This window comes from Papio anubis, chromosome 19 (assembly GCF_008728515.1).
Source record: "Papio anubis isolate 15944 chromosome 19, Panubis1.0, whole genome shotgun sequence".
Lineage (NCBI taxonomy): Eukaryota > Metazoa > Chordata > Mammalia > Primates > Cercopithecidae > Papio > Papio anubis.
The window spans coordinates 26948207-26957478 of record NC_044994.1 but is presented as its reverse complement, the minus strand read 5'-3'; the positions used below and the strand labels follow the sequence as shown (position 1 = coordinate 26957478).

Here is a 9272-nt window from a genome sequence, read left to right as displayed (position 1 = left end):
ACTCTGATAAAAATGACTGTCAGAATGTGAATATATTTCACACTTCCTACATATTCCATTAGTCATTACTAGAGGAAAAAATGTGAATAATTTATTGGTGAAAAGTTTGAATTAATCTGCTGACAACTTAAATCATACATAAAGGTTCCTAAGGGTGTGGGGCTGTGGGGGAAAAAGGCATGCTTTTTGTTCATAAGAAGGGTGACTCCTTGAAGGACAGAGAAAATAATTTTACTTTCTACAGAAAAAGTCAGCACACAACTAACTAATCTATTTCCTTATAGTGTAATCATCTTGGGTAAATTATTTCTTCACATTTTATATTTATATTTATAACTGTTTTTAATTATAATGATTCTGTATGGATTTGCCCACAGATATATATAATATATATATACACACACACACACATTCAAATGCATTTGTTTTTACTTATTTTAATATTTATTTATTTATGCTTTAGAGAAAAGGTCTCACTCTGTTGCCCAGTCTGGAGTGCAGTGACATCATGGCTCCCTGCAGCCTCGACCTTCTAAGCTCAAGCAGTTCTCCTGCCTCAGCTTCCCAAGTAGCTGGGACTACAACCATGTACCACCACTTCTGGGTAATTTTTAAATGTTTTGTTGAGATGGTAGTTCCCTGTTTCCCAGGCTGGTCTGCAATTCCTGGGTTCAAGCGATCCTCCTGCCTCAGCCTCCCAAAGTGCTGGGATTACAGGCATAAGCCACTGCACCTGGCCTGCATTTATTTTTAAAAGTTCCATTTTAGATCATTTCATTTAAAAACTAAAAAATTTACATTTAGAATAAAACTAAAAATCACTGAAGAGTATAAATTACATGGAATAATATTCTACATAGAGAAGATACAGACAGGAACAGGAACTGAGGTGTAATGAGAGAGAGTTTTTGAAAGTGGGGAGTAAGAATATAAAATAAATGAATTGAGATACTTTGAGAACTGCTAATTCTAGGTAAAATCTAGGTGAATAATAATAATAAAGTTAAAATATATTGAGTATGATGTTATATATGTAATTTTTTCCATTTAATTCTCAAAATGACCCTTTAAGATTTGATGCTATTGTTTTGCCTGTTTTCAAATGAGGAAACTGAGGCACAAGTTATGTCTTAAGGTTGCACAACTTTAAGTAGCATCAAACCTAAGAAGTTAGCCCAGCAGCTCATGCTCTTTAACCCTGTGCTATGCTGAGCCTGGCTACTGTGTCCCACCTCAGGGTTTGCCTGCCAAGAGAGTCCACAGTTCAGAGCCATGTGCTATAAGATTGCTGATCAGATGATTTTCCAGCATGATCTTCACTCATTGACTCCACTTCCTCATCTCCCTTTCCCTGATCAGTCCTGCAATCAGGCTTCCATTCTCACCACATTTTATAAAATAATGTTTTATTTTGAAATCAAGTGGTTTTTTTTTGTTTTTTTTTTGTTTTTCTGAGATGGAACCTGGAGTGCTGTGACGTGATTTTGGCTCACTGCAACTTCCGTCTCCCAGATTCAAGCGATTCTCCTGCCTCAGCCTCCCCCAGTAGATGGGATTACAGGCATGTGCCACCACATCCGGCTATTTTTTTTTTTTTTTTGTCTTTTTGTATTTTTAGTAGAGACAGGGTTTCACCATGTTGGCCAGACTGGTCTTTAACTCCTGACCTCAAATGATCCACCTGTCTTGGCCTCCCAAAGTGCTGGGATTACAAGCATGAGCCACCAAGCCCAGCCATATTTTGAAATCATTTAAGACTCATATAAAAGGCAGAAAAAATAGTACAGAGTTGTTCTGTATCCTCCCCAAACTTGGTATTATCAGCATCTTTGTATTAGCTATTCTCAAAGGTATGCACTAGTATCTCCTTGTAGCTTTACTTTACATTTCCCTGGTGGCTAAAGATACTGAAGATGCTCATTTGCCATTCGTACACTGTTCAAGTCTTGTCCACTTCCAAATTGGATTTCTGTGTGTTTTTTTTTTTAATTCTGAGTTTAGAATTATTGATATGTTTTGGATAAAGTTCTGTATCAGTTACATGATTTGCAAATATTATCTCCCTTTCGTAGCTTGTCTTTTTATTCTCTTAACAGGATTGCTCTCAGAGTTAAAGTTTTTAATTTTGTTAAAGTTCAAATCATTGGTTGTTTTCTCTTAGGGATCATGTCTTTGGTGTCATGTCTAATAACTTTTCGCCTAACTCCAAGTCATGAAGTTTTTTCTTTTTCCCTACATGAAGTTGAGGTCAAGGTTTTTTCCTGTAATTGTCCAATGTTCTAACACCATTTGTTGAACAGATTATCCTTCCTCTCAACTAATTTTTGAAACTATTTTCACCAGGGTTGCTAATGGCCTCCTACTTTCCTGATCTAAAGGAACAATGACCTGTAACACATTTTAGCAATGGAGTGTTGGTGTAGACTGTGTGCTTTGTAACAACGGTGACGTCAGGAGTTCCTTCACCTGGACATTGAGTGAATGGAGGGAGAGTGCTGGCCTCATCCATCACCCACCGGAGGGGTGCAACACATTCAGAGTGGTGGGAGCAGCCCTGACTATACACGGCCTGCTCATGTAGCACGAACCAGGTCTGTCTACACGTATTTTCCTAAATGGCGATAGATAATGATCTTTCAGGAATATTTTCTATCTGCACTCCTTGAAATAAGAAGATAATATTCTAGTTTTAATTTTTATTTTAAATATTTTTTCTTATTATAAGAGTAATATAGTATATGCTGATTATAAAAATTTGGAAAATACTTAACACCTCCTCTTGCTCTTCCCTCTCCTCCCTTCTTCCTTCTTTTGTTCCTTCTCTTCCTTTTCATTCTCCTCCTCCTCCTGCTGCTGCCCCTCTTGCCCCTTCTCCTTGTTCATAGGACTCATATACATAAGGGTGTTCTACTTCTGTGGAAGAAGGAAAAAAGTGAGAGAGAGAGGCTTAGATGGATAGAGGATGGAGGTTAGAGCAAATATCATAAAAATAACATGTTCAATCTTGGTAGTAGGGACATGGAAGTCTATTTTTATTTCTTCTATTCTCGTCTGTAGGCTTGAAATGTTTCAGAAATAAAATAAAAATGAATAAAAGCCCTCAAGGCATTTACTTTCAGATGAAGAGACACTAAACATTTATGATCTTTATTATTAAATTATATGGTACTGAACTAAGAGGTTAGAGGCAGAGCATCCCCACCATCCCAGAGATGAAGGAATGCTGCTCTTGATTATTTAAAATGCACTAGTCCTTTTCTTAAATGATATGAAAAATAAGAGAGAATATAATCTGTCCTGGATGTTTGGGTAGGTGACAGATGGAAGATGAATGAGGTATTTTCTGTATAGGCATACTGTTCTTTGCTATGTATGACAGAATGAATAAATGACCTGCATGGCAATTTTGGAAAATTTCCTGATGTGTTAAGATAATAAGAGCAGGCAAGTTAGCTGACTGGGAGCTATTAGTTCAGCAAGTTAGAATTGCCATTCTAACTTGTCAAGTCACAGATTTTACAGAAGTTTTTCTAGGTTTAGTTTGCTGATGAGTCTGTAACTTTTCAATATGTTCCCTTTTTTAGACATCTTGGCCTCCATCTGCTACCTGATTAGGCTCTGGAGACTTAATATTGAAATACAAATATTAATAACCTCTAAAGATGGAGGTATCTGTCTAAAAGGTACAGCATTTTTAAGTTTGCACCTTGCAATGGTGTTCATGTTCTAAAGTGAAGTAAAGAACTAACGCAATGATTTAGATGATTCAAGCAAAAACATTTTATAAAGCTCTAATTACCTGGACACTTAGGCCAGATCTATTTTTGGCACAAAGTATTCAGACAGCTACTTCATTTTGCATAGACAGATACAGATTATGTCAAACTCGACTTGTTGCCTATACTTTAACACATACTTTTTTACAAATGCTTTTTTCCCCCTTTGGAAAAATGAGAGCAACAATTTTGCTTGGGAAATTTTCCTATTCTTGGAATTTTGTCTCTCTTTGGACAACCCTCTTGCCTCTACGGGGTCTCTTGTTCCTTGGCTATAGAATGTAGGGTTCGGACTTGATGAACTTTAAGCTCCCTTTCATATTCATGCTTTTAGGTAAAAATCTTTGCGAGTCCTCTTTCTGTTGGACTTTAGTTTTTCATCTGGGATATGATGTTAGGTAATCATTCTCCTGCAGAACTGGGCACTGAGGGAGGGAGGAGAAAGTGAGCCACCCTGATCCACACGTTCTCCATGCAGGCAGAGAAGACAATGTATCTTCACAGCTCTCCCACTGTGTGGCTGCTTGGGGGAAAGATGCTGCCAAATGAATGAAGGAAAGAAGGCTGGAATGGTGAGTGATCAGATCACACCTGTAGGAGTTTGGACTTCAGTCTCTAAGAGCTGGGGCGCCACCTGAGGTTTTCAGGCAGCACAGTTATATATTTCAATAAAAGAACCTCTGGCTAAAGTGTGAAAGATGATGGGAGAGCTAAACTGGAAAACGAGGCACAAGGTAGGAGGTTACTGCAGTAGTTTAGGTAAAAAATGACAAAGACGTAGACTAAAGCAAGTGGAGAAAAAAGAAACATTTGAGAAATTTTAAGGAGCTGACTTTGTCACAGCTTCATGGGTGATAGGATGTAATGAGTGAGAGCGAGCACTTAGGGTATCTTCCCTGTTTCTCCATGCAAATTTTGCATTCTTTTCTATGCTACATCCTTATGTATTCTAATCTAAAAGTAATGTTTTGATTACTACTGATTATAGTTAAAAATTTCAGATAAAATTATCTATGTTTCTTCTGTGTATTCAGTTTGAGAAGTGCAGGTATAGAAAGGGAAGAAAAAGAGGCAATGGTTAGAACCCTAAGGAAAACTAACATTTAAGGGGCAGGCAGAGGTAGAGGAGCTGGTAAGGAGATTAAGGAGGAATGGTCAGAGAAGCTGGGGGTGAAGCTGAGAAAAATGTTACCATGGAAATGAAGAGAGGAGAGAACTACGGGGGCGAATGACTAATAGGGTCACATGCTGCGGAGAAGTCAAGGAAGTTAATGGAAATATTAACTTTGAGTTCAGAAATTAACACTGTCTTGTTGATTTTAGTGAAGGCACATTCTGGTTACAGACACTAGGTTGTCATGAGTGGAGAAGTAAATGAAGAGTAGAAAAGTAGGGCAATGATCCTGAGCTACCCTTTTCAGGAATCTTGACTAAAAAGAAAGAGCACTGAGAGGGCAGTTTATTCAGTGGGAAGCATAGCGTTTTTGGTTTTTTGTTTTTTCAAGTGTCAGAGAGATGAATATTTTTGTAGATTGGGCAGAAAGACTCAGTAGATGTGGAAAGATAGAAACTACAGAGAATTAATCTCAATCTTTCAAATTCTAGAAGGTAAATGGGAAGTTTTAAAGGTTTTAAAAAAATATATACTATATCCTTTAACTTTCATTTCTAGAATGTTATCCTAGTTTTAAATGCTTTGAACACTTTTCTATAACTTAAACTCCACAATTAGAATTGTATCTTGAATATTTGATTAAAAATAAACAGAAATTTGTACAATTTTAGCATCAAAAAATTGGTAACTGCTTACATACTCAACATTGAGAAAATTTCCATTGGCTGCTGTAAGAAATTTAGGTGAAAATTATTGCGTTTTTATGTTGGATAGGTTAGACAAGCTCAAAATACTTGTCATACCCAGGAGCCCTTTCAAGATGTTCCTCTCCACTTTTTTTCTTAAATCATATTTATTCAGGCATAATTTACATGTAAGAAAATACACCCATTTTAGTGTCCATTTCAAAAAGTTCTGACAAGTTTCACACCAGTGTAACCATCACCATGATCAAGATAAAAAGCACTTATATTACCTTAAAGAGTTCCCTTCCCCCCTTCCTAGTTCATCCTCACACTGCTACTGGCCATAGGAAATCCCTGACCTGTTTTCTGTCACCATAGATGTGTCTTTTCTAGAGTTTTAAATAGCATAGTGTGTACTCTTTTCGTCTGCCATTTTTAGCTCACTATTATGTTTCCAAGATTCTTCCATGTTGTTGCAAGCAAATATTGGTAGTTATGCCTTCTTATCATTGAGTAGTGAAGTCATGAATATACCAAATTTGCACATTTATTCACCAGTTGATGGACATTTAAGTTGTTTTCAGTTTTCAGCTGTTAAGAATAAGCTGCTATGAACATTCATTTACAAGCCTTTGTGTGAACGTATGTTTTCATTTTGCTTGGGCAAATACCTAGGAATGGAATTGCTATATCATAGGGTCAAATGGTAAGTGGTGTTTAGCTTTATGAGAAACTGCCAAACTGTTTTCCAAAATGGCTATACACTTTTTACATTCCCATCAACAATGTATGAGAGTTCCAGTTGTTGTATACTCTTCCCAACCCTTGATAAATCAGCCTTCTTTACATTTTAGCCATTCTAATGGGTATGCAGTGGTCTCTCACTGGGGTTTTAATTTGTGTGTCAGTGATGACTCATGATATTGAGCATTTCTCATATGCTTTTGGGAATTTGTGTATCTATTTTTAAGTGTTGTGTATTTAAATCTTTTGCTTATTTTAAGATTAAATTGTTTGCCTTCATCTTCCTGAGTTGCAAGTCTTCACATATTCCAGATTCAAGCCCTTTGTCACATAGAAGTATTATACACATTTTCTTCCAGTCCTTGGCTTTTTAAATGGTATTGTTAGTGATATCTTTCTAAGAGCAGACATTTAAAATTTTAAGTCTGACTACTTTTCAAAAAAAAAATCATTTTTAAAAATAACTTAGGAATCGTTTTCTGTTCCAAGGTTGTGAAAAAAAATCTCTCAGTTTTTCTTCTAGAAGTTATATAGTTGGGAGGCCGAGGTGGGCAGATCACCAGAGGTCAGGAGTTCGAGACCAGCCCAAACAACATGGAGAAACCCCGTCTCTACTAAAAATACAAAATTAGCCAGGTGTGGTGGCGCACACCTGTAGTCCCAGCTACCTGGGAGGCTGAGGCAGGAGAATCGCTTGAACCTGGGAGGCAGAGGTTGCGGTGAGCTGAGATTGCATCACTGCACTCCAGACTGGGCAACAAGAGTGAGACTGTGTCTCAAAAAAAAAGGAAAAAGAAAAAAGAAGTTATATAGGTTTAGCTTTACATTTAGAGCAATCATCCATTTTGAGGTAATTTTTATGTAGGATATAAAGTAAAGATGTTGGGTTTTTTTTATATAGGATATCTAATTATTTCAGCACCATTTATCAAAAAGATTAGCATTTTCCCATTGGATTATGTTGGCACCTTTGTTAAAAGTCAATTGATCACATACCTACAGGTCTATTTTTGGGTTTTCTGCTTTGTTCAATTTATCTTTCACTACTATGTTACTGTCCTAGTAACTAACTTTATAATAAGTCTTGACATTAGGTAGGGTAAGTGCTCCAACTATGTTCTTACTCAAAATCGTTTTGGCTATTCTATATCCTTTGAATATTCATATAAGATTGAAAATCACTATGTTAATTTAATTTTTAAAAGCTTACTGAAATTTTGATTGGGGATGTGTTGATTCTATAGATCAATTTGGAGAAAAATTGCCATCTTAATTTAATTTGATTTGGAGAAATTCTGAAACAGTTTCTGCAGAATTGGTATTTTTTTTGCTTAAGTATTTTATAGAGTTCAATAATGAAACCATCTGAGCCTAAAGCTTTCTATTAATATGTGGTAAGACTTTAATTACAAATAAACTTAATTCATTTAACAGAATATAGGGCTATTAAGATCTATTTCTTTGAACTCACTTTTGTTAATTTTCATCTTTTAAGAATTTTGCCTATTTCTTTATCACATGTATTGGCATAAAGTTGTTCATAACATTCCCCTATTTTTCCAGTGTCTGTAGGATATGTACTGATATCCATTTGCTATTTCTGATATTGGTAATCTGTATCTTCTGTTTTTAATTTGTTTTTGATCATTCTAGATGGAAGTTTATCAATATGATTTATTTTTTCAAAGGCTAGGTTTGGGTTTAATTATTTTACTCTACTCTCTCTTTTTTACTTTATTGATTTTTGCTTTCATCTTTTTAATTTTATTTCTCCTACTTACTTGGTTTGAATTTGACTTTTTCTTTAGCTTCTTAGGGTCCATAACTCCTTTTATGGTGTGGCTTCTGCATACTGTGCCTGGGGTCACCAGACTGGTACCATATGGCCCCAGCACACTGAGAGATGATGGACCTCAGTGAGCAGCTGGTGCCGTGTATTGATTTGCCAGTGGCCTGTAAGACGTTATGGAGTAAAAATTCTTTTCAAAATCATTGAAGTGATTAATGGATAATTGTATTGTTTCTGTCAAGAGGTTGAGAGCAAACAACAGAGTGAAAGTTTAATTGTGAGAGTAGAATAGTGAGTATTTGAGTCAAATAATGGTGCCCATTAATTAAGTAATGCATTTCTGCCACTAAAGGGACAGCAAAGTAGTTGTTAGCACTGCCTTGGATGCTAGAAGACATTGTAGTTTGTAATTAGGTTCTAATCTTGGTAGAGCCTGCTTGTATGGCTGATCTTGCGTTTCGACAGGGCCTGGACATGTTACTGAGTTTGCCTTTTCTTTGCATGAGTAACTTTACCATTCACTCTTCTTCATACTTGATGTTACAAAGCAAGTCTCTGATCAACTACTCCTGAGAACCAAATGGGAAAAATTTTAGTGATAAAGCAAAAACAGAAGACCCAATTTTATGTGTGTATTGTGTGATTCCGTGGCAAAAACATGTAGAAAATAATTGAAAAGAAGTATATGGGATTATATATAACTTTCATTTCCTTGTTTGTATTTTTCTTGCTGAAACCAGATTTCTTTAGACCTCACTTGCCTGTATATAAAGATATTAAGTGTAGTAACCCAAATATCTCTGGCATAATTCCCTGCCTGTTTAGGCAGAACTTGGCTCCTTGTAAACCCACCTCCTTTTCCAACGTAAGGAATTCCCAAACATTATTGATCTGAGGTAGAAACTAGGAGTATCCTAGACTCAAGTAGGAACCTTAGCGATATATATTTTTTATCATTAGCATGTATTACAATGTCTTCATTATTCTCAGATTCTATATTTTCACATTTATTTATAACCCAAAATTAATGCTTGCAATGTTTTCTGGTCACTCATGGACATGTGCAGAGTGGAAAAAAAAAAAAAAAAGGAGCCACCACAATGTTACCAGCTGAGTGAGCAAGGTGATGTCTGCCTTCTTGCTTCAGCTCTCATGCTGTAAAC

At 36.2% G+C, this 9272-nt stretch overlaps 1 long non-coding RNA gene across 9 annotated transcripts in view; it reads left to right on the top strand.

Annotated features, from left to right (window-relative positions):
* Positions 1–560: 560 nt before the first annotated feature.
* Positions 561–9272, top strand: part of LOC103879666 — a 63623-nt gene continuing 54911 nt past the window's right edge. For all 9 annotated transcript variants that reach the window (XR_001897318.3, XR_640391.4, XR_640388.4 and 6 more), the window contains exons 1-3: positions 561–604; positions 2344–2591; positions 4255–4348. This is a non-coding gene — a long non-coding RNA (uncharacterized LOC103879666). The remainder of the gene's footprint in view (positions 605–2343; positions 2592–4254; positions 4349–9272) is intronic.